The sequence below is a fragment of the Miscanthus floridulus genome, chromosome 18, assembly GCF_019320115.1.
Source record: "Miscanthus floridulus cultivar M001 chromosome 18, ASM1932011v1, whole genome shotgun sequence".
In the NCBI taxonomy this organism is placed as follows: domain Eukaryota; kingdom Viridiplantae; phylum Streptophyta; class Magnoliopsida; order Poales; family Poaceae; genus Miscanthus; species Miscanthus floridulus.
The window spans coordinates 64,628,594-64,654,926 of record NC_089597.1 but is presented as its reverse complement, the minus strand read 5'-3'; the positions used below and the strand labels follow the sequence as shown (position 1 = coordinate 64,654,926).

General features: G+C 42.1%; 1 pseudogene; it reads right to left on the bottom strand.

Moving 5' to 3' along the window:
* Positions 1 to 939: 939 nt before the first annotated feature.
* On the bottom strand, positions 940 to 8,355 carry LOC136520636 (pyrophosphate--fructose 6-phosphate 1-phosphotransferase subunit alpha-like; annotated as a pseudogene).
* Positions 8,356 to 26,333: the final 17,978 nt, after the last annotated feature.

The following is a 26,333-nucleotide window of genomic DNA, read 5'->3' as shown; positions in this document are numbered from 1 at the left end:
GCTTAATCGTTCTTTTCATCGTTCTGTATGTAGAGACAGGGCTATGGCAAGCAGAATGAGATCCTCTCCCGTCAATTTACCTGTGTCTTGGTCACCTACATGTAGGCTTGATGCTCGTCAGACCCGCCTATCAATGACAAATGCACCATGCAATCAAACTCAGAGGAACTGACTCCCTGGCAAGCTACTGAAACTGGATCATCATAACCCTATATATATCTGTTATTAATGCCTGAAAAAAGATCTCAAAATAACACGACAGTGAGAAAAAGTCAACATATATATACCTAAGAGCATTTTCAGCAGATTAGCTAAACAGAGCCCCTACTCCATTTTTATTAGTGGAGCAAAAAAATCCACTCCCCTCCCACTATCCACTTCTGTTAGCCCAACAAATGGGCACCTAAATTTCTGTTGGCAGTTTTCCCCTCCCCACGCTCACACACCCCTAGCCGGTGCACGATTTCAAATCCGCCGCCTCCATGACCGTTCCCCGCGGTGACCTGCGGCCTGTGGCACCTCCACGACGTTGGCTCCAGTGGCCTATGGCCTGTGGCACCTCCCCGATGGTGGCCTTCTCCAGATGCACCGGACCCTCCCCTATGGTGGCCGGTGCTGCCTCCCTGCCCCTGCAGGTGGCCTGCGGCCCTTCCCTGCCCCGCCGATGGTTGAGTTAGACGTCCCCGTCCCCTGTGGCCTGCCCATGGCTGAATCGACCGGTCTCCGTCCCCCGACGATGGCCGAGTCGGCAGTTCTGCGTCCCCCACCGATGGCCGAGTTTTTCTACAGTGATGAGAGGAAGAGGATGACATGCGGATTCACATGTCATTCTCTATTATGATGAATTTTGGGGGGGGGGGGGGGGCTTGTTTTAGATAGTGTTGCTAGAGGAAACGACAAAAAAAATCGTATTGTACCAAAATATAAAAGTAGGGGCCCTTTTAGGTAGTTGTGAATATTGTAACCGTAACCGGTTCGAATTATGCACAGATTATTTTAACAATCTCAATCAACTCACTAACATGCCTAGCATACTCAGATAAGAAAGACCCGATAACTAAGCAGGTATTGAACAAGGGACCTATCATACGGTAGTTTCAGAAAGGCAGACAATACAGTAATAAGAACAGAAATATGTCTTGGACATGAGAGCCCAGCATATGACATCTTCAGTTTGGCCTTCAGATGGTCGCCTGGCCACTAAAAGACGGGGAAGACATGATGGTCAGCATTTCCGTCACAGAAGCCATGGCGCTTAGCGCTGCTTTAAGGACATCCTGCGAGCACCCGGGCTTCACAATGCTTTTCACCTTCATTGCGGACAAGCAAACACAGGGAGAAGCAAAAAAAGAAATGGTCAACCAACGCTCTGTATCGGTTTTGAAATGGTGAAAAGTCAATTAACAAAGTCAGTAAAGTACCTTCTCCAAGTACTCCTGCAACTGCTTGATTCTTCCCATGTAGTCCCGATCTTCAACGCACAATGAAATCGGCTTTGTATCAGCACCCTGCCCTTCGAACTGAAGTGGCCCAGGGTTTCGGTAGATGTCTTCCATCATGAAGCTGGAAGAGTTTTGTCTCAGCAGCCTGGAAAACAAAGAACATTTAGGGGCGTTTGGATCATTTCATTTGGAGAAATTGAAATCTACTTAATAAACTATGCTATTTGGTTTCTCATGCGTTTTCGAGAAAAAAAAAACTATGTTATTTGGTATGGAATTTGACATCCCATCACTTTCCAAAATTCACATATAAGTTTATCTCAAATTTATAGGATGGAAGATGAAATTGATTCTACAGATCACCATGCTATGTTTCTACTTTGCAACTTATAACATGCTCGCTCCCCTACGGTAGAAATACAACACATAAATATCTCTCGTATAACCAATAATAATATATAAATATAATCTATATAGAACCATATTAGCTTAAGTAATATGTGTCTAAATTATGATTAGTAAAATGAATTCAATTTCAAGATCCATACGGGCCTTAGTGAAAAACAACGAGAGCAGTTGAGCATTCCGCATTCAACATTCGACAGATGTAGAAGAAAAAAGGACAAAATCCCAAAGCCCATAGAAAGAAGTGATGGCTAAATAGAATAGATATACTTTCATACTTACTCGTATGCTTTTCCTTTCAAGTCAACACTCGCCATGTGGACAGCAGGCTTACCGATTTGACTCGTGGCAGGACCACGTGACCATCTCTTCACGGTCATCATAGACTGTTAACGAGGAAACGTTTACTCTTTCTTTGAATTGAACCTGAACTATGAAAAGCTGATTCATTTAAGAAAGGACTTCAATTATCAAAAATCTTACAGTAATGGGAGCAGCACCACATTTCCACTTGTTTACTGGACTCTTAAGGTTGGTCACAGTGGCCATGTAGCCGTTCAAACCAGCTGCTATGATGTGATAACATACATGTCCAAGAACCTAAAACAAAACAATTCAATGGAGATTTAACAGCATAGCAATTTTCTGAGAAAAAAAGTGAAAGTGAATGCAAACCTACGTAGCCATAATCACAGTCAAATTTAGAAGGCAGGGCACCCCTGGCCTGGTATCCAAAAAAGTGGCAAATAGCATTGAACTTCTTTCCATTATAAGTGCCTTCCTTCTGTAAGAGAAGCCCAACAATGTGCAATGGCAAATTTAGTGCTTGTTTTACAAATGAAATTGAGAAATAGTTGTGTGCAAGTCTGCAAATAGCTTACCAGGCGTTTGTTCATTTCAGTCTCAACCAATTGTGCTAGAAGCTTCTCAATCTCAATCTGCAAAGATAGACAGATAAAGTTTCTGTACAAAAGAATGTGCAATGAGCTGTTAGTGAACATCATTAAAATGTGGGAATGCCATAGTACCTGAGACAGTTGAGCTGAATCGTCAGATTCAGGATGGAGAAGCAGCTGCGTGATGTAAACAACATTATTGAAGCAGCAGTAACTTGGCTAAATTACAGGTTCCTGAAAATAAGCGCTGAAAAAAGAAATTGTACCTGTTTTCTAATGAATGGAGGCAAAAATTCAAATAGTGCAGATGCCCAAGGTGAAAGATGAGAAGAGATGTTCTCAACGGAAACACCTTTATTATGTAGTCCATGAATTTCCTGAAAGAATTAGGTCACCTCAGAAATGATTTTAAAGAATATAAAACCAGCACTCATCATTAAGGTGGTGAAACAAACCTGGAGCAAAGCATACAGTTCGGGAATACTCTCAACAAGACCCTCAGGAATAAGTACAACTCCATGATATTTGTCTGCGCAAGAAAATATCATCATCAGGAATAATTGCACCCGACATGGTACTTAGGTGCACGTGCACCTGATAATGACTACAGGGACTCTGTTACGATCACATAGTAGTAGTTCCTACCTTTTTCAGCTCTTGCCTGCACAGCATCACATATCTGTTTTGTAATATCAAATATTGTAAGTTTTGACGCAGCAACCTCCTCGCCTAGGATAACCTGAACATAGTTCAGTTGAGATGAAATTTTTTGTATATAAATTAACCAGGCATATACAATGGGATAGCAGGATTCCTGACCATATTTGGATGTGATTGAAGAGCACATTCCAATGCCACATGAGACGCTTTCCGTCCCATCAGCCGAATAAAATAGTAATACTGAGAATAAGAAACAAAATGAGATTTATGGTGGCTAAGAAATACAAATAATGGGCACAAATTTTATTTGTATCAGAAAATCATCAATTTTATGTAGGGATGTCAGTATGTGGTATATGATAAAATAAAATAAATTCAAAATAAACTGTGTACACTAATTCTATTATTCTATCAGAGCTTTAAATATAATAACTTGCGTACACTAATTCTAAGTTATGATATTTAAAGCTCTGACAGAATAATTTAAGTTCCATAAGCTATGCTCAGTTGATAGATCCCAGAAAGTGACTGCCCAATTAGAGTGAAGGCTGCAGTGTTAAAACAGCGATCCAGCAATGGCATCTTCCAATCACAGATCAAATTGAAAAGGTTGGTTGTACTGTTTCTTCTCAAGAGCAGAAATAAGTTTTTGTTTTGTAAATATCTATAATGGAATATCGTACTCTTTCCTGCCCATAGAACCAATAAAGTGTTCTCAATAACCAAATGTATGTTAGGATGATATCTGGTGCATCTAACCTTTTCAGCAGAAAGAGGCATCTGTGCATACATTGCTTATTAACTGCGAGTTCACCTGACAGAAAGGTAGAGATTATAAAACCATCAAAACTCAAACTTATTACAATAAATACTACAAGAGATTAGAGAACGCAACACAACTGTAGCACTAAATTCTGTATATGTTAAACTACAACAAAATATTGGCAAAATTACTCATTGTCTACCTTGGTAAGCACACTTGTGATGTTGCAAAGGTGACCAAGAAGTATTGGGGAATTAATAAGAAAATGTAATGACAAATGAACTACAGCATACATGCAGGATGAAGGATTCAACTCCACAGTTTGATTTATGAAATTCTTTACCTTGCATATGGTATCAAAACCAACTGTTGTTTCAACAAATTGGTTCTTGAGATCTCCATTCAGAGTTACAGGAACACCAACTACCTGCTCGAAAAGTTATTGTCAGATTGTTTACATATGAAAGATACAGGTTTCTGTTAGAAATGATCGAGGAACTAAAAATGCAAAGCAAATATCATCCAACCTTTGTTGGACATTTCAACTCAGCCAATGTCTCAGCAAGTTGAGCAGCATCCGTGTTGGATGTGACACCTTTAATTAAAGATCAAAGAAAGACATTATGAGCTTGTATCAGATCTAAATCATAGAGGGTTAAGTTCAATTTACACCCTCCAACTTGCAGCAAAGTTCGGATTTCAACCTCGAACTTCAAAACCGGACAACTTTGGCCCTCCAACTCTCGAAAAAGTTCAACTTTCAGCCTTCTGGGCGGTTTTGCGGTGAACAGTAACTTTTGATATTTTCAGGAGCGCCGAAATTTTATATTATTTTTTCGAGCATCTTAACGTCCTCAAATGAAAAAACTCAAAACTACAAAGTTGTAGATCTCATCGAGGTCTACAATTTATATATAAAAATTATCTTCATCCGATACCGTATTGAAGGTTTTTCTATTTTTTGAAATTTGAGTCTCATCACGCGATAAAATATGGTGCTGAAATTTTATATTATTTTTTCGAGCATCTTACTGTCCTTAAATGAAAAAACGCAAAACTACAAAGTTGTAGATCTCATCGAGGTCTACAATTTACATATAAAAATTATCTTCATCCAACATCGTATTGAAGGGTTTTCTATTTTTTGAAATTTGACTCTCATCACGCGACAAAATTGTTTCACGCGTGATGAGACTCAAATTTCAAAAAATAGAAAACCCTTCAATACGATGTCGGATGAAGATAATTTTTATATGTAAATTGTATACCTCGATGGGATCTACAACTTTGTAGTTTTAAGTTTTTTCATTTGAGGACAGTAAAATGCTCGAAAAAATAATATAAATTTCAGCACCATATTTTATCGCGTGATGAGACTTAAATTTCAAAAAATAGAAAACCCTTCAATACGATGTCGGATGAAGATACTTTTTATATATAAATTGTAGACCTCGATGAGATCTACAACTTTGTAGTTTTGAGTTTTTTCATTTGAGGATGTTAAGATGCTCGAAAAAATAATATAAAATTTCAGCGCTCCTAAAAATATTAAAAGTTACTGTTCACCCGCAAAACCGCCCAGAAGGTTGAAAGTTACTTTTTCGAGAGTTGGAGGGCCAAAGTTGTCCGGTTTTGAAGTTTGAGGTTGAAATCCGAACTTTGCTGCAAGTTGGAGGGTGTAAATTGGACTTAACCCAATCATAGATAAAACTCAGCAAACAAACAAAACAAACAATACCTCCAATTATAACAAGAGCATCCAGCTTCAATGCCTGGCAAGTAGCCATTGCTGCCTTTACCTGCTCAGTTGTTCTGATCTGATCCCTTGTCCGACCAAGCATGTCATAACCACCTTGATTCTTATAGGATGAAAGAGCTTCATCGGTGATTTCCATAGTTTTCTGTGCAAATAATCCATCAGTTCCTCCTGGATCAACACATAGACAGAAATAAGTCATAGGTGGAGCACATATCCATTCTATGTTCACCATCAACCATGCGTGTAAAATGTCAATTGGACCTAGTAAGACACAAAGCATGTATCTATTTCTTATATATATTTTAATAGAATGTAGCTAGGTATTGTTGATACCACTGAAAACTTAATACAATCTATGTGGCAACCTCAATAATGGTTTTAAAATTTTACCTGTCACCAAATTCAGAAATTTTCATGATTTGGTTGATAAAAAAGGTGCTGTGAAGTGCAATTATAAACTTCCAACAGTTACTGCATCATACAAAAGCAGAATACATCGCCCTTATAACCTAGTTAACTTGCACAGTTTGCTCGAACAACAAAAGATGCAAGTGACAGAAGTTGCCGGTCTATTATCTTGACTAAATCATAATTTTCTCCTTAAGTCTTACCAAGAAAACCAATAATTTTGCTGTTTGAGTTGTGGGCCTTCATAGCATCATAGAGGCCCCATATAACATTGTGCCCTCCTGGGGATTGCCTCCCACTGAAGACAACGCCAACCCTGCATCCCATGCACACATTAAATGCAGAGAAGGAAAAACGTTAGAAAGAGATATGCTTCAATCAACAAGATTACATGAATTTTGTGCAATGGATCAATGATTTGCTGCCCAGAATCAAACACTTGTGTTGTGAACTCAGGCAGCTTAAGCAGCATGGATACGGATAAGTGTATCGATATCGGAAGGATACGGATACGCGGATACGTCAATTTCACAGAAAACATGATACACGGATATGTTTTACCTTTTTAATAAATAAATAATAATGCAGATTAAAATTGTGAGAGTCTAAAACTTTGAGTTTCACAGACAAATTGTGAACTCAGGCAGCTATTGTCCAGCTAAATACTATATACTGAGAAAAAAAAAGGATTGTGTTTTACAGATAACAGAGAAATTTAAAATAGGTTAAAGAGGAACCGTGCAGTGCTGGTTTTTGCTGCAAAATATTGAAATGGTAGAACGCTGAGCAGAGAACCATCTTTGCTTTATATGAGATATACAAGGCTTGTCACAATTCATGTGCTAAATTAGTGTATACATGCTGGAGCAAAAATAGATGGGAAAATATGGCATTTGGAATTGCAAACTTCAGTTGTAAGGAAAAAAAATGCACAAAGACACTGATAAAAAAGGCCGATCTTGGAAGATGAGTGTACCTGACTACAGGGTGCTCTGTTATGATGCTTGCGTCGGGCACATTGGCCGTCTTCGTGAGAAAATGTGCCAGCGGCTGGCCATAGGTGTGGGGGAAGGCGTGGCTGATGACGTGAGCATCTGCGATATCGGCCGCGATTGCAGCATCACCGTACTCCACCGTGACCGTGGTGCCCTGAATTCCATCCAGTGCAGAGTTCAGAGAGGAGGAAGAAACCCATAAAATCAGTCGGTCAAGAACACTGGCCTACCCGACCAGGCAAGTGAATTTTGGCCTAGAGAATTTTACAAGACGATAAATACGAGACTCGTCTGAATGTTATTATTACTAGTGGTTAATGATTGGCGTGCTTTCGCTTTCCCTTTGGCTCGTCGCAACTCGCAACCCCCCGCTATGTGGCGGGAAAAACGGCACAACCACCTCTGCTCCAGGCGAAAGGAGCAGTGAATTAATGCTTGTTTATGTGTCGCTTGTTGAGCCATGGAATCTCAGATCCAAGCCTCCACAGTGGAGAGTGACCATTACTGGTGCACCTAAAACCCCCCACACAGTGCTGCATCATGGTACCCCACCCCGTACCCATCTGAAAGCGAGAGAAAATATTCGGAATCGGAACAGATAAGCATCGCCGCACCAAACCGACCTACCCCGCCTCGACAAGATCGATCGATCTGGAGGACGACGGAGGAGAGGATCTCGAGCCGGACGGATCATCGATCGGCAATGGCGTTGCGAACCAGGGAGGGCGGCGGTCGGCGGTAGCCGGTAGGTACGTAACACGAGCAGCAGATGGATGCATGGTACCTGGAGGCACGGCGGGGGCTCCGGTCGGTAGAGCGCGCGCGCCTTCTGGAGCGGCGACAGCTCGCGCGGCGCGCCGTAGTCGGAGTCCATCGCCACGCTGCCCATCGCCGGCTCGGTCGATCACTCCCCGCCTCGGTGCGCGGATCCCAACGGAGTACGACGGTCGGTCTGGTCGATCGCTTGCAATTAAAATCGCAGGGCGGCCGCGGCTTTTATATCGGGCCGGGAGCCCAGGGGCGCGCCGCGCGGCCGCTCAGCCAACGGAGCCACCAACCAGCGCCTGCGGCACGTCACGCGCCGCGCACGCAAGCACGCGCAACGGAGTACTATCCATCCGACAGTACTGCGTCGCCAATGCGGCATACACCGTCAGCGTCAGTACGTTCGTTTGGCCGGATCGTATTGTTGCTGGTTCACGAAGAAATATTACTAACTGATTTGTGTGAGAGAAAAATACTTTTTCGACTAAAAATTTATGATCATTTATGACGAGCCACATAAACGAACAGGATGTCACCAGTCCAGCGAGCGATGCCAAATTGGCAATGAGCACACGTGGCGGGCCGGGTAGGTTACGCGGTTCCACCGGAGCGGCCAAAACCATGCGACGATGCGCCCCTCGCTCGTGGTGGCCGCAGCGCAGGCAATATATGCATGCTAGCTAGCTGGCTGTGTTTGGTTGTGCATTCGCGAGCATGGCCACCGCATTTGTTTCAGTTACAGGGGAGATCTAAAATACATTACTTTAAAGGATTTTATTTGCTTTCGGCGTAGCTGGAACGATTTAATTTGTTTTATAATAACCAGTAAACCTATCCGTATGTTGCAACAAGATATACAACTTTTTACATGATTAGATAAATATATTTGTGGCTCGAAAAATTTATTAAAAATCATACCATCGCTAGAGCACGGTTCTAACTGCACGGGCTACAAGTCCATATCGCATACGAGGGCATAGCTTTTGTTTGGGACTGCTCTAATCTAGTTATTGTATCTTTATTCTCAATTTCGCTCATCAAATAGGTTAGCTATATAAACTTTGCTCTAGAAAAAAGGTGAAGTTGGGGCTAGCTTCATGTTTTTTATGCAGCTTCTCAAAGGATAATGTAGAATCTGAAGTTTCCAATCCCTCCATAGAATTATGGAAAATTTACCCATTACTACCACTAATTACACATATACATCTTTCTTTATGTTTCTCCGTAACATTAGCAGGGTGTAGCCGTAACTTCTGGTGCTTGACGGTCCACTTGTCATAGTTGTATGCAGGGTGTAGCCGTAGTCTTTTGTAAATAGTGGTTGTATGTTTATAGTTTTCAGGCTCGGTTTCTCTTATAAAAAGGATCAATTCTCTTCTTCTTTTTAATATATATGCCAGGACAATATGTTCTTGGACCGTTAAAAAAACATTAGCGCTACATGCCTCGACCTATGATGATGTCACCCCAACTCAGAGAACCCTAGTGCTGCCGCCACTAATTCCCACCACCACAGGCGCTATACTCCGACGAGATGATATATGGAATAGATAGATCCAATGGTGCTCTACCGTATGAAGTTGACTTTGGACCCAAACATCTCCTCCCTTTTGTCTACCAACAAAGCTCAAATCACCGCCTTGGTTTGTGGAGGAAGTTCATCGCCATTGCCAAGGTTAGGGCTCCCCCAGCATGGCCGTCTCAACAATTTCAAGGCCCTTAGGCAAGGAAAGGGCGAGGGCCTAGCAATATTTAGCGCCTGTTTGGTATGGCTACGGTTCTGGCTCCAAATTCAGCATCAGCTGGTGTTTTCCTAAATGCTAACGGTAAAATCGGTCCGTTAACGGTCCATTAAACGGGCTAAATAGCCAATTAAACAGGATAAACGAACAACTAAACTAGAAACGGTGTATCACCGTGTAGCGTCTTCACATTGTTTAAATGGGCTAAACGGCCATTTAGGCGAACAGTGGCTTTAGCTTCTACAGAGGAATCGAAGGAGACGTACCAATACTTTAGGAGGAAAAATTGTTTTCCTGGTGAATAGTAGAGGGAGTCGAAGCCATTTTTAGGATTGGAGAAGGAGCTAAGGAGAAGACATGCGAAACAAGCCCTTAATATGATGATTAAAGTACAAAATACTACTAATAACAGTTAAATTGTAGCATATATTGGAAGCAATTGGGAATAGCCGAATATCGGAATAGAAAGCGACAGTAAACTAATTCCTTATTGCTACACTTGGGTTAATGTATGGGCCTTTATTTTTTTCAATAGACCGAATACATATTTTTTAGAGAAATAGACCAAATACTACATGTACTAAATACTATGTACATACATATACTTATGGGCCCTTTTTCATGGCATGGCCCCGTCGCAAATTGGCCCACCCTCCTAAGATGGCCTAACCCGGCTGAGTCGGTCGCCCTACATAGCCACGCTCTCTTGGCCCTGGCTAGCCCCCGCTGACCATCAGCCAATCCAGGCCCCCACAGCCGCCTAGGCCCGTGACATCCAGGCCACGGCCAGCCACGGGCAAGCCCAGGTACAAGGCGGTCTGGGGAAGGTGCAGGCCGCGGCACTGCAGCTGTTTTGAAGAACCTCGTGCTTATTACTCGTTGCTGCATGATTTTTCTGACTCTGAACCCATTACTGCAGACTTGTATGCGGACGGTACGTCGGTACCTCTGTAATCGGTTAATTGAACTATGGCCTCCTTGCTACAACTTAATTTCTATCCGACTATCTCCTTTTTCTGACAGTAAACATAAAATCCATTCGTGTTATTGTCAGTGCAGTCCCCGCGCGGTTGATCCCTGCTGGTACGCTGGAAACCACCACCTTCCTGTTATGAGCTACTCATTCCGTTCCAAATTATAAGTCGGTTTGATTTTTTTTATTTATATTTAGATACATAGCAAAATGGATATACCAAAAAATTAAAGCGACTTATAATTTGGAACGGAAGAGAGTACTCAGTAAGGACTTCAAACATTGATGCAGGGACCGAGAAGCTGTTGAAGCTTCATGTCCTTGAATGACTATATATCATCAACAGAATGCTTATCGGTTCGCACGTGTTGCCAATCCGAGTGCTGTATCAACTGGCGGTCTGGGGCTGTATTGTGAGGATGATGAGTTAGTGCGCTTGGTTCTCTATTTTACAGTTTGTTGGAATGCATATGGCCACTCTAGTTGGTGGCTGAATGCTGAATGCACTTGATTTGGCCGAGTACATATGTTCACTCGACCTTATTGCCTAAATACATATGCTACTGAACTTGGTTAACTGTATGTGTATATTAACTCGGATTCATGTGTTCACACTCAAAGGCTGTTCGTGTTGATGCTAAAATGGTCTAATTTTTAGATAATGAAACAAAGTTCAGCTTCTACTTTCTGAGGAGAAAGTACACAGCTGTTCAGTACAAAAACCAAGCACATAGGCTCTAAACCCACAAGAGATCAAAGTGCAAACAAAGAGAGGAGAAGAAAGAAGCTACGCTAAAAATGGTCTAGTTGGCCGAATAATTAATAATTTGGTTAGGCCAACTAATATGATGTCTTGAGAAAAAAAATATATGTGTTGATGCCATACACCCGAGTACCCCTACAAGAATTACCGAACACCGACTTCGGATCAGAGAAGATCCGATAAGATACAAGGCCTTATTCCAGGAAGGATATCCCCATGATTACGGCAAGATTCTGAATGAGGCGCGACTCTTAGCTTGTAGGGCAAGTGGATCCCGAATATAAATAGATAGATAGGCCCATGTTGTAACCATCGAACACCAGGCCATTAGCCACATTGTAATCACAACTAGCCGAGAATATGATACAAGCAGCAACTGAACGTAAGTGTAAGGAAAATGGACCTTAGGCCCATTTATTTTGGATTTTGGTGTTTGATGACCAACACAACCAAATTGGACTAATGAATTTGCAAGTAATTATTTTGTAGTTCAATAAGGTGCAAGACGTGACTTGGATGAAGGCGACATGATGATCCCTTATGAGGACATCCCTTCCATTGATACAACCACACCTGCTGCACAACAAGGTCCGATGACAAGAGCTCGAGCACGGACAACTTAATTATCAGGTAAAGTCGTTCCTCGCTGTTCATACAAATTCGTCTCAGAATTAGATGCTACTAAATCATGGTGATGATTGTCTTATTCTTAGGAATGTTGGTCAAGACCCCAATGCCTCATGTTTAGACCCCATGATGAGGATGGAGCAGCCGAACAAGTGGGAATCATCATTAATGGGGCGCTCAGCTCATCTCGAGACAGCAGGAAACACTCCATAAAAAATACCATAACTCCTTGATATGAGATCCAATGAAGCTGATTTTTGTCTTGTTGGAAAGAGCTCGTCGTTCTCTTTCAGATGGGTCTAACCCCACTCTCATAATCTACCGAAGTTGTGCGCAACAAACAAAAGGATGCATAGACCTACAGCTTGGGCCTAGGCCTTGTACTGACTAGAGCCCATTGAGGGACGCCCAGATTAGGGTTTCCCACTCCCCCTTGTGCTCTCCTCTTTATAAATAGAACCAGCGGCCATCAGAATGAGGGTGGGTTTTGTTTAGATGCAAGATAGCCGCTGCTTCTTCCTTGTAAACGTGTGTGTCGGCTAGACCACCCGATTTACTTGTTTCAAGACCCCAACTTGTGATTCAGATTCAGCCTTTGGCTTAAATTCCGTGAGTTATTTGCTTGGTCATCTTGTTCTTGCTTGTTCTCGGTTGCTTGCAGGTTCATGGTATTCTTGGCACGGCAAGAACATCACAATCGGAGCCGGTGTACCTGTTGCTAAGGCGCAACAACCTTATGGTCGTTGTAGTCGGACAACCAACGTCGAATCCACCCCAAATCGAGTTTATCCACACTCACCAAAAGATCAGGAACAACCCCTTATCCCATCATGTGGTAATCAGAGCAAGGTTCTTTGGTGAGTGATTTACCGTTCATTACTTTACTATAGTCCAGAAATATAAAAATAGGATAGAACTGGAATTCCAAACACAAGTTTGAGCCTTGCTGATCTGCTTAGCTCTTTGCTTGTTGAGTTTGTGGTTTACATTGTGATGTCAAGTGCTGGTTCTTAGGTTCTAATCCTTTAGAGTTTCGAGTTCTTGTCACGTTTCAGTCGCCACACAATCCGCTGTTGCCTTTTCCCCCACTTCAGCCGCTGCAATCTCCACCAATACCACCACCACCACTACCAAAAGCACCGCTACTCTCTCCACCTTTTCGCTGAAACCCTCACCACCATCACCTTCAGCTGCGCCTACACAAACACTACCTTATGCACCTATCCTTTTGGTGCAAATCTGAGTACACTCAGCTTTGAAAATAAGAGAGTTCAAATTGCATATTTGTACTACTTGTTGCAATCCTTATCCCTAGTAAAAGAAAGTCTATGCTACCTGCTGCATTCTTGTTATAATCATATTGCAAAAGTTCAGTTTGTGCTACTTGTTGAAAAGAAAAGAAAAGAAAAAGAAAACACAATAGAAAATAGAAAAGAAAAAGAAAGGAAAAGGAGGAAAGAAAGAAACAAAAAAAAGAAGGGTTAAGTTGATGTTATTTACTCTCATCATTTCCATTGTTTGCTACTGTCCGGTGACAACATTTGTGTGTAGGCTCGTGTCTCTAGCAAGGGTTAGCCTAGGACCAGCACGGTACTATCTTTGAACACTTATTCAACTTGCATTGACTAACTGTGGTTCCAGCTGTACCTTGATTTTTTAAGCCACCTACAGCTCCACAAATTATCTACAACGTCACAGGGTTCTACTTGCTACTACTTGTGTTGTTCTTGTTGTCGCCAACACCATCTGCATAGCAAGGTAACGACATGTAAGAACTCGGTTGCACATGCTGAGAGAATGAAAATTGTTGTCACCTAATTCAATTAGTTGGTAGGACATATTTTCTTGTGATTCCCTTGCTGCATACTAACCATGGCAGGAGAAGGTGAAATGACCCCTCCACAATCACCTCGATCGAAAGCCTTGCTGCAACACTTTGAACGCAAAGTGAGGCTCCATGCTGAACACCTTGATGAGGATGTTCGTGTCACAAATGAGTGCCTTGGTCAATTGGAGACGGCTCAGATTGAGACCAACACCAAGTTGGCTTCCTTGGAAGGCACTCTTGGTTCTGTTAATACATCTCTTGTAGGGGTCTTGGAGCGATTGGAGAGGATGGAACAGAATCGATGTGATGGTTTCGAACGACGCAAACACAACAACAACATGGGCAGCGCTGCTGGTCATGATGAAGAAGAATATGCAGCAGACACTGAGCTTGATGAGGAGGTGAATGGTCATCGACGCATCGAACAACATCACCTCCACCAAGAGACTAGGTCCTCACCCACCTGAAAGGTCCTAATATGGCTAGAGAGGGGGGTGAATAGCCTATTTAAAAATCTACAAATCAACTAGAGCAATTTGATTAGTATGACAAATAGCAAAATGCAAACTTGCTCTAGCTCTACAAGGGTTGCAAGCCACCTATCCAACAATCCTAGTTGCAATGATTACTAGTCACACAACTTGCAATGTTACTACTCACTAAGAGCTCTCAAACTTGCTACTCTAAAGAGCTCCACTAGATGAACTTAAAATAACAAACCAAGCTCTCAATTCTAATTACACTAAAGAGCTTGCCACAACTAGTTTGCAAGAATATAAATGGGTGAGTAGGGTGATTATACAGCTGTGTAGAGGAGTGAACCAATCACAAAATGAATACTAAATCAATCACCGGGAGAATACCAAAGGGCAAGAGACAACCAATTTTTCTCCTGAGGTTCACGTGCTTGCCAGGCATGCTAGTCCCTGTTGTGTCGACCAACACTTGGTGGTTCGGCTGCTAAGAGGTGTTGCACGAACCTCATCCACACAATTGGACACTACAAGAACCTACCCACAAGTGAGGTAACTCAATGACACGAGCAATCCACTAGAGTTACCTTTTGGCTCTCCGCCGGGGAAGGCACAAGACCCCTCACAATCACCACGATCGGAGCCGGAGACAATCACCAACCTCCGCTCAACGATCCTCGCTAGCTCCAAGCCATCTAGGTGACGGCAACCACCAAGAGTAACAAGTGAATCCCGCAGCGAAACACGAATGCCAAGTGCCACTAGATGCAATCACTCAAGCAATGCACTTGGATTCTCTCCCAATCTCACAATGATGATGAATCAATGATGGAGATGAGTGGGAGGGCTTTGGCTAAGCTCACAAGGTTGCTATGTCAGTGCAAATGGCCAAGAGTAAGAGCTTGAGTCGGCCATGGGGCTTAAATAGAACCCCCATGAAATAGAGCCATTGTACCCCTTCACTGGGTACTGATCAGGGGTGACCGGACGCTCCAGTCATATTGACCAGACGCTGGACCCAGCGTCCGGTAGCCTGAATGCCAGCCACGTGTCATCCTATGTTCAACAGGAGTCGTCTGATCTCAACGGTCATGACATGACCGGACGTTCCGGCACAAGTGACCGGACGCTGAAAACCCAGAGTCCGGTCATGTCTAGTAAGCTCCCAGAGACGGCAAATCTTGATCGGACGCAGTCCGGTCGACCTTGACCGGACACACCCAGCGTCCGGTCAGTCTCCTTGATCTCGGTACAGCCATGTCAGCTCTGACCGAACGCTGCCTTCCATCATCCGGATCAGTCAGAGGCACAGCGTCCAGGTCACATGACCGATGCCAGGTTTTCACTGCCACACCTGACCAGACTACGCTGGTCCCCCTGAGACCAGCGTCCGAACAGTTGTAAAATAGCGAGACTGACCCTCTTTCATCTCTATCTCCTTCATCCCTTGCTCAAAAATGCTAACCACCAAGTGTAATCACCTTGTGCACATGTGTTAGCATATTTTCACAAAGCATTTTCAAGGGAGTTAGCACTCCACTAGATCCTAAATGCATATGCAATGAGTTAGAGCATCTAGTGGCACTTTGATAACCACATTTCAATATGAGTTTCACCCCTCTTAATAGTACTGGCTATCTAACCTAAATGTGATCACACTCGCTAAGTGTCTTGATCACCGAAACAAAATGGCTCCTACTATTTATACCTTTGCCTTGAGCCTTTTATTTTTCTCTTTCTTCTTTTCCAAGTTCAAGCATTTGATCATCACCATCGTCAAGATCTTCGCCATTGCTTCATCACTTAGAGTAGTGCTACCTATCTCATAATCATTTTGATAAACTAGGTTAGCACTTAGGGTTTCATCAATTAACCAAAACCTAAACTAGAGCTTTCAATCTCCCCCTTTTTGGTAATTGATGACAACCCTTTCACAAAGATATGAGTTGAAATTTAATTGAATCCATGTTGCTTGCCCAAGCATATTTACCATGTATAAAGGATATGGATAAGTTTCATGAATCCCAAATGGTAGCAATTGCTCCCCCTACATATGTGCTAAGAGTTTGGATTGTAGCTTGCACATATGCTTAGATAGGAAATATAGGAGACAATGTCTACCAAATGATGCTAAGGTATAAGAGATGGACCTTTGAAGCATGATACCAATCGGAGTGCACCAATATACCATCCTTAGCACCATTAGTAACTAGACATACACAAAAACTAGAATACCCCATGAGATCAACATTACAAGCAAGGGTCTAGTTTCCATAGAATGAACATAAGTTATGTTACTTTAGCCTATGCATGCTAGTTTTTCATTTCATCATTCAAGCCTATAACTAGCATACACCACACAAGCATGAATATTGAAATTTAGAACTTATGCCATATAAGCAAATATATGAAATGCACATTCAAATGCAACATAAAAGTTTATGAGCTTGCTCCCCCTACTTGTGTGCATTTTTGATTGATCCCCTTACAATGTTATTTCATTTGTTTGCTCCTCCTATCTTATTATCTTTGTGAATTTATCTCCCTCTTTGTCAACAATTAGCACAAAAGATGAGCTCAAATTATAGATAGGTTGGGGTGAAACCATGTGAAATGAGGATCATTTTCCCAATTTGGTTCAATTAGATTACTTGCAAAAGATATTTAACTCGGTTTGATCCAAGGACAAGCTTCTTCACACCTCCAAATAAGGGTTATCTTGTACCATGTTCAGTTAAACACTTATAAGCTTATTTTTCTAGATCAAACACTAGGTTTACAAGCCCACAAACATGTCATATGCTACCACTAGATCATTTCAAGCATACAAGCAATAGTGGTACCATACAAACATCAAATTCATTTGTTTTCATGAATGAGCCTGTTCAAATGTGAAATATGTCTAGATGCACTAAACATGTCCTTAGCAAGGATGTATGCCATGCCAATCAACTTTTACCTTGAATTGCTCGAAGGAGAGGCATGTCATATAATTGGGGGTGCATCAACACATATTGGAGAAGTCAAGTATGTTCAATTCATTCCTTAGCTTGCAAAACCTCTTCTCATCAAGTGGCTTGGTGAAGATATCGGCAAGTTGGATCTTCGGTGCCCACACTCTCAATGCAAATGTCCCCTTTTTGTTGGTGATCTCTTATGAAATGATGGCGGACATCAATATGCTTTGTTCTTGAATGTTGAACTTGGGTTGTTGGTGAGCTTTACAGCACTTTCATTGTCACATAGCAATGGCACTTGCTTGAATTTGATTCCAAAATCACTCAAAGTAGCCTTCATCCAAAGTAATTGAGCACAACAACTACCGGTCGAAATGTACTCCGCTTCGGCGGTTGAAAGTGCTACACTATTTTGCTTCTTTGATGACCAAGACATAAGTGATCTTCCCAATAGTTGACATGTGCCCAATGTGCTCTTTCTCTCAACTTTGCATCCCGCATAATCAGAGTCCGAATATCCAATCAACTCAAATCTTGCTCCTTTGGGATACCACAATCCAACATTTTGTGTATGCTTCAAGTACCTCAATATTCTCTTTATTGCTTTCAAATGACTTTCTCTTGGCGAGGCTTAGAATATAGCACACATGCATACACTAAACATCACATCCGGCCTTGATGCGGTCACATAGAGTAGGCTTCCAATCATAGACCGATACATCTTTTGATCCACCATGTTGCCACTAGCATCACTATCCAAGCTTCCACTTGTCTCCATTGGTGTACTAATAGCTTTAGCATCATCCATTCCAAACTTCTTCAAGCATGTCCTTGATATACTTGCCTTGACTCACAAATGTGCCATTCTTCATTTGCTTGATTTGAAGACCAAGGAAGTAACTAAGCTCTCCAATCATGGACATCTCAAACTCACTTGCCATCATCTTGCCAAACTCCTCACAAAAATCTTGATTTGTTGACCCAAATATGATAACATCAACATAGATTTGCATTACAAACAAGTCATTTCCAAGCTTCTTGGTGAAGAGAGTGGTGTCAACCTTTCCCATCTTAAATCCCTTAGAGAGTAGGAAATCTCTCAATCTCTCATACCATGCTCTTGGTGCTTGTTTCAATCCATACAAAGTCTTTCTCAACTTGTAAACATGGTTGGGTTTCTTCTCATCTTCAAAACCGGGAGGTTGCTCAACATACACAAGCTCATTGATGTACCCATTGAGAAATGCACTCTTCACATCCATTTGATACAACTTGATGTTGTGGGCACAAGCATAGGCTAGCAAGATCCTAATTGCTTCCAATCTTGCAACCGGGGCATATGTTTCTCTAAAGTCAAGACCTTCAACTTGAGTGTAACCTTGAGCCACTAATCTTGCTTTGTTCCTTATTACTATCCCATCTTGATCTTGCTTGTTCTGAAAGACCCACTTGGTTCCAATCACATTATGATCCTTAGGCCTCTCAACTAACTCTCATACTTGGTTTCTTGTAAAGTTGTTTAGCTCTTCATGCATAGCATTGACCCAATCAACATCCCTCAAAGCTTCATCTATCTTCTTAGGTTCAATGGATGACACAAATGAGAAATGCTCACAAAATGAAGCCAATCTTGATCTTAGTTTGCACACCTCTTGAAATATCACCAATGATAGTGTCGAAGGGATGATCTCTTGCAACATTGGTTGGTTGAAGCACTTGCACTTGATTGCTTGTATTTGATAGATCACTTGGTTGAGATGATGAACTAGCCACTTGTTGTTGATCTTGCACTTTGTCATCACTAGTTCTTGCTTGAACTTGATCATGAGAACCACTAGCTTGCACATTTGAGTTAGAGAGTACTTGATTCTTGTCATCTTCAACATCAATCATCTCTCTAGGCCTTATATCACCAATGTCCATGTTCTTCATTGCATTGACCAATTGAGTGCCTCTTACATCATCTAGATTCTCATCTTCCTCTTGAGAACCATTTGTTTCATCAAACTCCACATCATGAACCTCCTCAAGAGTACCACTAGCCAAATTCCAAACTCTATAAGCCTTGCTAGTAGTGGAGTAACCAAGCAAGAAACCTTCATCACATTTCTTTTCAAACTTGCTCAATCTAGTGTCTTTCTTCAATATGTAGCATTTACAACCAAAAACCCAAAAGTATGCTATGTTAGGCTTTCTTCCATTCAAAAGCTCATAAGGTGTCTTCTCCATCATGGGGTGACAATAGAGTCGGTTGCTATAATAGCAAGCCGTGTTGATTGCTTTGGCCCAAAATGAATGACTCACATTGTACTCACTCAACATTGATCTTCCTATGTCAATCAAAGTTCTATTCTTTCTTTCAACTAAGACATTTGATTGAGGAGTGTACTTGGCCGAGAATTGATGTCTAATTCCAAATTCATCATACAACTCATCAATTCTAGTGTTCTTGAATTCACTACCATTGTCACTTCTAACTTTCTTGATGGTTGTTTCAAACTCATTGTGAATGCCCTTGACAAATGATTTGAATGTTGCAAACACATCACTCTTGTCAACAAGAAAGAATACCCATGAGTATCTAGTGAAATCATCCACAATCACAAATCCATATTTGTTTCCACCAATGCTTGTGTATGTGGTTGGTCCAAACAAGTCCATGTGCATCAACTCAAATACCTTAGATGTGCTCATCATGCTCTTCTTAGGATGTGTGTTACCAACTTGTTTTCTAGCTTGAACATGCACTACATAGCTTATCCTTCTCAAATGTGACATCTTTCAAGCCTCTAACTAAGTCATGCTTAATCAACTTGTTCAATTGTTTCATTTCAACATGACCAAGCCTTCTATGCCATAACCAACCCATGCTAGACTTAGTGATCAAACATGTTGTCAATTGAGCTTCTCTAGCATTGAAATCAACTAAGTACAGATTCTCATATCTAAATCCTTTGAATATCAAGTTAGAGCCATCTACACTTATGATCTCTACATCATCCACACCAAATATGCATTTAAAACCAAGATCACATAATTGAGCTACCGACAATAGGTTGAAGTTCAAGTTCTCTACTAGTAGCACATTGGAGATGCTCAAATCATTGGATATTGCAATCTTACCAAGCCCTTTGACCTTGCCTTTGCCATTGTCACCAAATGTGATACTATCAATCCCATTGCTCTTATTTTCATTGATTGAATTGAACATTCTTGGATCACCGGTCATGTGTTGTGTGCACCCACTATCGAGCACCCAATGCCTTCCTTCGGCTTTATAATTGACCTACAAAAGAAGATCAATTCCTTTTAGGTACCCAAACTTGCTTGGGTCCTTGAAGGTTAGTTACCAAGGTCTTTGGTACCCAAATGGCCTTCTTCTTTGGGGCCACAATTGGTGTACCAATGAACTTAGCTTCACACCATTGGCACCCTTAACAAGCATGTAACAAGAATCAAATTTAATTAAGAATACATTAGGTAGCTTGTTCTTGTTAGTCTTGCAATATTGCTCTATATGCCCAACTTGCTTACATCTATTGCAAAACCGGCCATTGCCCTTCACAAAGCTAACTTTGGGAGTGACAAAGGCCGCTTTGCCTTTCTTGGGGGTATAGCCTAATCCCTCTTTGTTGAGAGAAAACCTTTGGCTACCCAAGCACTTTAGCAAGCGGGCATCTCCACCATAGGCATTGCCTAAAGCACGAGTGAGCTCATTCACCTCTTTCTTGAGGGTATCATTTTCCACCATTAGTGAGGCATCATAAGTGAGACCATCACTCAAAGGTGAAGTAGAAGTAGTAGTGCTACAAGAAGTGTTAGTGGGAGCAACTACAATGGGCTTATAAAAGGATTCATCAATAAGATCACATGTTAGTCTCACATCACAAGACACGATCACTTGCTCCTTCTTGGCCTCCTCCTTCTTGACTTGCTCGACGAGAGAGGGGTGAGCTTTTTCAAGCTTAGAGTGAGCTTTGCCAAGCTTCTCATGGGCTTCCATTAGCCTCTCATGAGTGGCATTGAGCTCATCAAGAGATTGCTTAAGAAATTTGACTTTCTTGTTCAATTCTTTGCACTCCTTTCTCTTCATCTCAAAGCAAGTGTGCACTTGCTCACACATGTCCATGAGCTCCTCCTTGGAGTACTCCTCATCATCATCATCACTCCTACATGCATCACTTTCACATTCATCATCATCACTCACATCATATTTTACCTTGGTGGGTTTTGCCATGAGGCATGTCGAAGGAGTGTCGAAGATGGAGGGCTTGTTGTTGATGGCGATGCTTGCTAGTGCTTTCTTGATAGATTTCTTGCCATCATCACTAGAGTCATCACTATCCGAAGAGCCATCACTATCCTAAGTGACCACATAGCCTCCACCCTTCTTATTCTTTTGGAAGGTCATTCTCTTCTCCTTCTTCTCCTTCTTTTCTTTCTTATCCTTCTTGTGCTTCTTCTTCTCATCCTCATCATTGTCACTATTATAGGGACAATTTGCTACAATATGATCGGGACTCTTGCAATTGTAGCATCTTCTCACATATTCTTTGCTTTTGGTGTGATCTCTTCTCTTTCTTGCACCATAGCCCTTCTTCTTCATGAATTTTCCCATCTTGCGTACAAATAGGGCCATAACTTCATCATCAATATCACTAAGATCATCATCATCACTTGATTCTTTCTTGGACTTGCCCTTGTTCTTGGATGATGATGAGCTAGCCTTGAATGCTATACTCTTCTTCTTGTCTTCTTCTTCCTTTTTGACATCCTTGTCATCCCCCTCCCTTTCCACACGGTATGTCTCTTGGGTCATGACATCACCTAGTACTTGGTTGGGGGTAATCTCCTTCAATCCTCCTCTTATGATGAGCAATCTCAACATCTCAAATCTTGGAGGTAGGCACATCAAGAATCGATGAGAGATATCATCATCCTTAATCTTTTCTCCCAATGCCTTCAAATCATTGACAATCACTTGCAAACGATGGAACATCTCTGGAATGCTCTCATCTTCCTTCATCTTGAAGCTTGTCAATTTATCCTTGAGGATATACAACTTGGCACTCTTCACCGCCGGTGTGCCCTCATATGTTTCCTCCAATCTCTTCCACACCTCATTTGCTCTTTCACAATCCTTGATTTGCTCAAACACATTGGAATCAATGGCATTGTATATGGTGTTGAGAGCCATTGTATTGCATTGCTTGTTGATCTTATCTTGGTTAGTGGGATCATCGGGATCAATGATAGCATAGTCATTCTCGGTCACTTCCCATACTTGATCATTGATTTAATTAAAGATACATCCTCATCTTTCTCTTCCAATAATCATAGCATGTGCCATCAAAGAATGGTGGTTTGCCCCCCACATGGTTGAACACAACTTGAGCTATAATTTGACACCAAGGTTGTTAAGCCTTCAATCAAATGGTGACCACGGCTCTGATACCACTTGAAAGGTCCTAATATGGCTAGAGGGGGGTGAATAGCCTATTTAAAAATCTACAAATCAACTAGAGTAATTTGATTAGTATGATAAATAGCAAAATGCAAACTTGCTCTAGCTCTACAAGGGTTGCAAGCCACCTATCCAACAATTCTAGTTGCAATGATTACTAGTCACACAACTTGCAATGTTACTACTCACTAAGAGCTCTCAAACTTGCTACTATAAAGAGCTCCACTAGATGAACTTAAAATAACAAAGCAAGCTCTTAATTCTAATTACACTAAAGAGCTTGCCACAGCTAGTTTGTAAGAATATAAATGAGTGAGTAGGGTGATTATACCGCCGTGTAGAGGAGTAAACCAATCACAAGATGAATACTAAATCAATCACCAGGAGAATACCAAAGGGCAAGATACAACCAATTTTTCTCCAGAGGTTTACGTGCTTGCCGTCACGCTAGTCCCCGTTGTGTCGACCAACACTTAGTGGTTCGGTGGCTAAGAGGTGTTGCATGAACCTCATCCACATAATTGGACACCACAAGAACCTACCCACAAGTGAGGTAACTCAATGACACGAGCAATCCACTAGAGTTAACTTTCGGCTCTCCACCGGGGAAGGCACAAGACCCCTCACAATCACCATGATCGGAGCTGGAGACAATCACCAACCTCCGCTCTATGATCCTCGCTGCTCCAAGCCATCTAGGTGGTGGCAACCACCAAGAGTAACAAGTGAATCCTGCAGCAAAACACGAATGCCAAGTGCCACTAGATGCAATCACTCAAGTAATGCACTTGGATTCTCTCCCAATCTCACAATGATGATGAATCAATGATGGAGATGAGTGGGAGAGCTTTGGCTAAGCTCACAAGGTTGCTATGTCAATGCAAATGGCCAAGAGTAAGAGCTTGAGCCGGCCATGGGGCTTAAATAGAAGCCCCCATGAAATAGAGCCGTTGTACCCTTTCACTGGGTACTGATCGGGGTGACCGGACGCTGGACCCAGCGTTCGGTCACCCGATGCCAGCCACGTGTCATCCTGCATTCAACAGGAGTTGTCTGATCTCAACGGTCATGACATGACCGGATGTTCCAGCACAAGTGACCGGATGCTGAACACCTAGAGTCTGATCATTTCCAGTAAGCTCCCAAAGATGGCAAATCTTGACCGGATGCATCCGGTCGACCTTGACCGGACACACCCAATGTCTGGTCAGTCTCCTTGATCTTGGTACAGCCATGTCAGCTCTGACTGGACGCTGCCTTCCATCGTCCGGTCAGTCAGAGGCACAGCGTCCGATCACATGACCGACGCTAGGTTTTCACTACCACGCCTGACCGGACGCGCCGGTCCCCCTGAGACCAGCGTCCGGTCAGTTGTAAAACAGCAAGACTAACCCTCTTTCATCTCTATCTCCTTCACCCTTGCTCAAAAATGCCAACCACCAAGTATATCACCTTGTGCACATGTGTTAGCATATTTTCACAAAGCATTTTCAAGGGTGTTAGCACTCCACTAGATCCTAAATGCATATGTAATGAGTTAGAGCATCTAGTGGCACTTTGATAACCGCATTTCAATACGAGTTTCACCCCTCTTAATAGTATGGCTATCTAACCTAAATGTGATCACACTCGCTAAGTGTCTTGATCACCGAAACAAAATGGCTCCTACTATTTTTACCTTTGCCTTGAGCCTTTTGTTTTTCTCTTTCTTCTTTTCCAAGTTCAAGCATTTGATCATCACCATGCCATCACCATCGTCATGATCTTCGCCATTGCTTCATCACTTGGAGTAGTGCTACCTATCTCATAATCACTTTGATAAACTAGGTTAGCACTTAGGGTTTCATCAATTAACCAAAACCAAACCAGAGCTTTCACCACCACGGCAAGAGGTACGTGCCGATGACTCATTTGGCAAGATTAAATTCACCATACCTGCTTTTGATGGTAGGTATAATCCTGATATGTACCTTAGTTGGGAATTAGCTGTTGATCAGAAATTTACTTGCCATGATTTCCCTGAGGACAAACGTGTTAGGGCTGCAACTAGTGAGTTTACTAACTTTGCCTCTATTTGGTGGTCTGAATACCATCATAAGAACCCAAATAACACACCAACTTGGGATGCTTTGAAACGGGTCATGCGGGCCAGATTTGTTCCTTCTTATTATGCCTGTGATCTTTTACATAAGTTGCAACAATTGAGGCAAGGATCCAAATCTGTAGAAGAGTACTATCAAGAGCTACAAATGGATATGCTTCGTTGCGGGCTAGAGGAAAACGAGGATGGTGCCATAGCTAGATTTATGGGTGGGCTAAACCGGGAGATTCAGGACATTCTAGCTTACAAGGAATATAATTTTGTCAATCGTTTATTTCACCTTGCTTGTAAAGCTGAACAAGAAGTGTAGGGACGACGAGCTAGCATGAGGGCTAACATTCCTATAGGTCGTGCTAGCCCGTGGACACCCTCCAATGTTGCTGCACCATCAACACGTGCACCCCCACATTCTTCCTCGACCATCAATCCATGCTCCTCTACAACAAATTCTGTACCATGCCCAAGTGAACCAACTAGAGGAGCAACAGCTACATCTGCAAAGAGTTCATCCTTGGTGGTATCCATGGGGAGAACAAGGGATATTCAGTGCCTACATTGCAAAGGATATGGCCACGTACGCAAGGACTGCCCAAGCACATGTGTGATGGTTGTGCGAGCTGATGGTGGGTACTCCTCTACTAGTGATTTTAATGAAGAAACATATGCTTTGCTTGCTGCTAACAATGTAGCAGAAGGAGATTATTTCCAACAAGATGAAGAGCACATTGGGGCTAAAGCTGCTGAGCACTATGAGAGCCTCGTGGTGCAGCGGGTGCTAAGTGCCCAAATGGAGAGGGCTAAACAAAATCAGCACCACACTTTGTTTCAAACCAAGTGTGTGATCAAGGAACACTCTTGCCATGTGATCATAGATGGAGGAAGCTGCAACAACTTGGCAAGTGCTAAAATAGTGGAGAAGCTTTCGTTGAGCACAAAACCACACCCGCAGCCTTACTACATTCAGTGGCTTAACAACAGCTGCAAGGTGAAGGTAACACAATTGGTAAGGGTAGATTTTGCCATTGGTTCTTATCATGATTCCATTGACTACGATGTTGTGCCAATGCAAGCATGCTCTATGTTGTTAGGTAGACCATGGCAGTTTGATAAAGATTCCTTGCACTTTGGTAAAACAAATCAATACTCTTTTGTGCATAATGACAAGAAGATTGTGTTGCACCCCATATCCCCTGAGGCTATTCTAAGAGATGAACTTGCTAGAGCCAGCAAACTTAAGAATCAGGCTGTTGCTAGTGAAAATCAGATTGTCTCTAATGAACTTGAGAAACATAAGAAGAAGTCTAGCAAATAT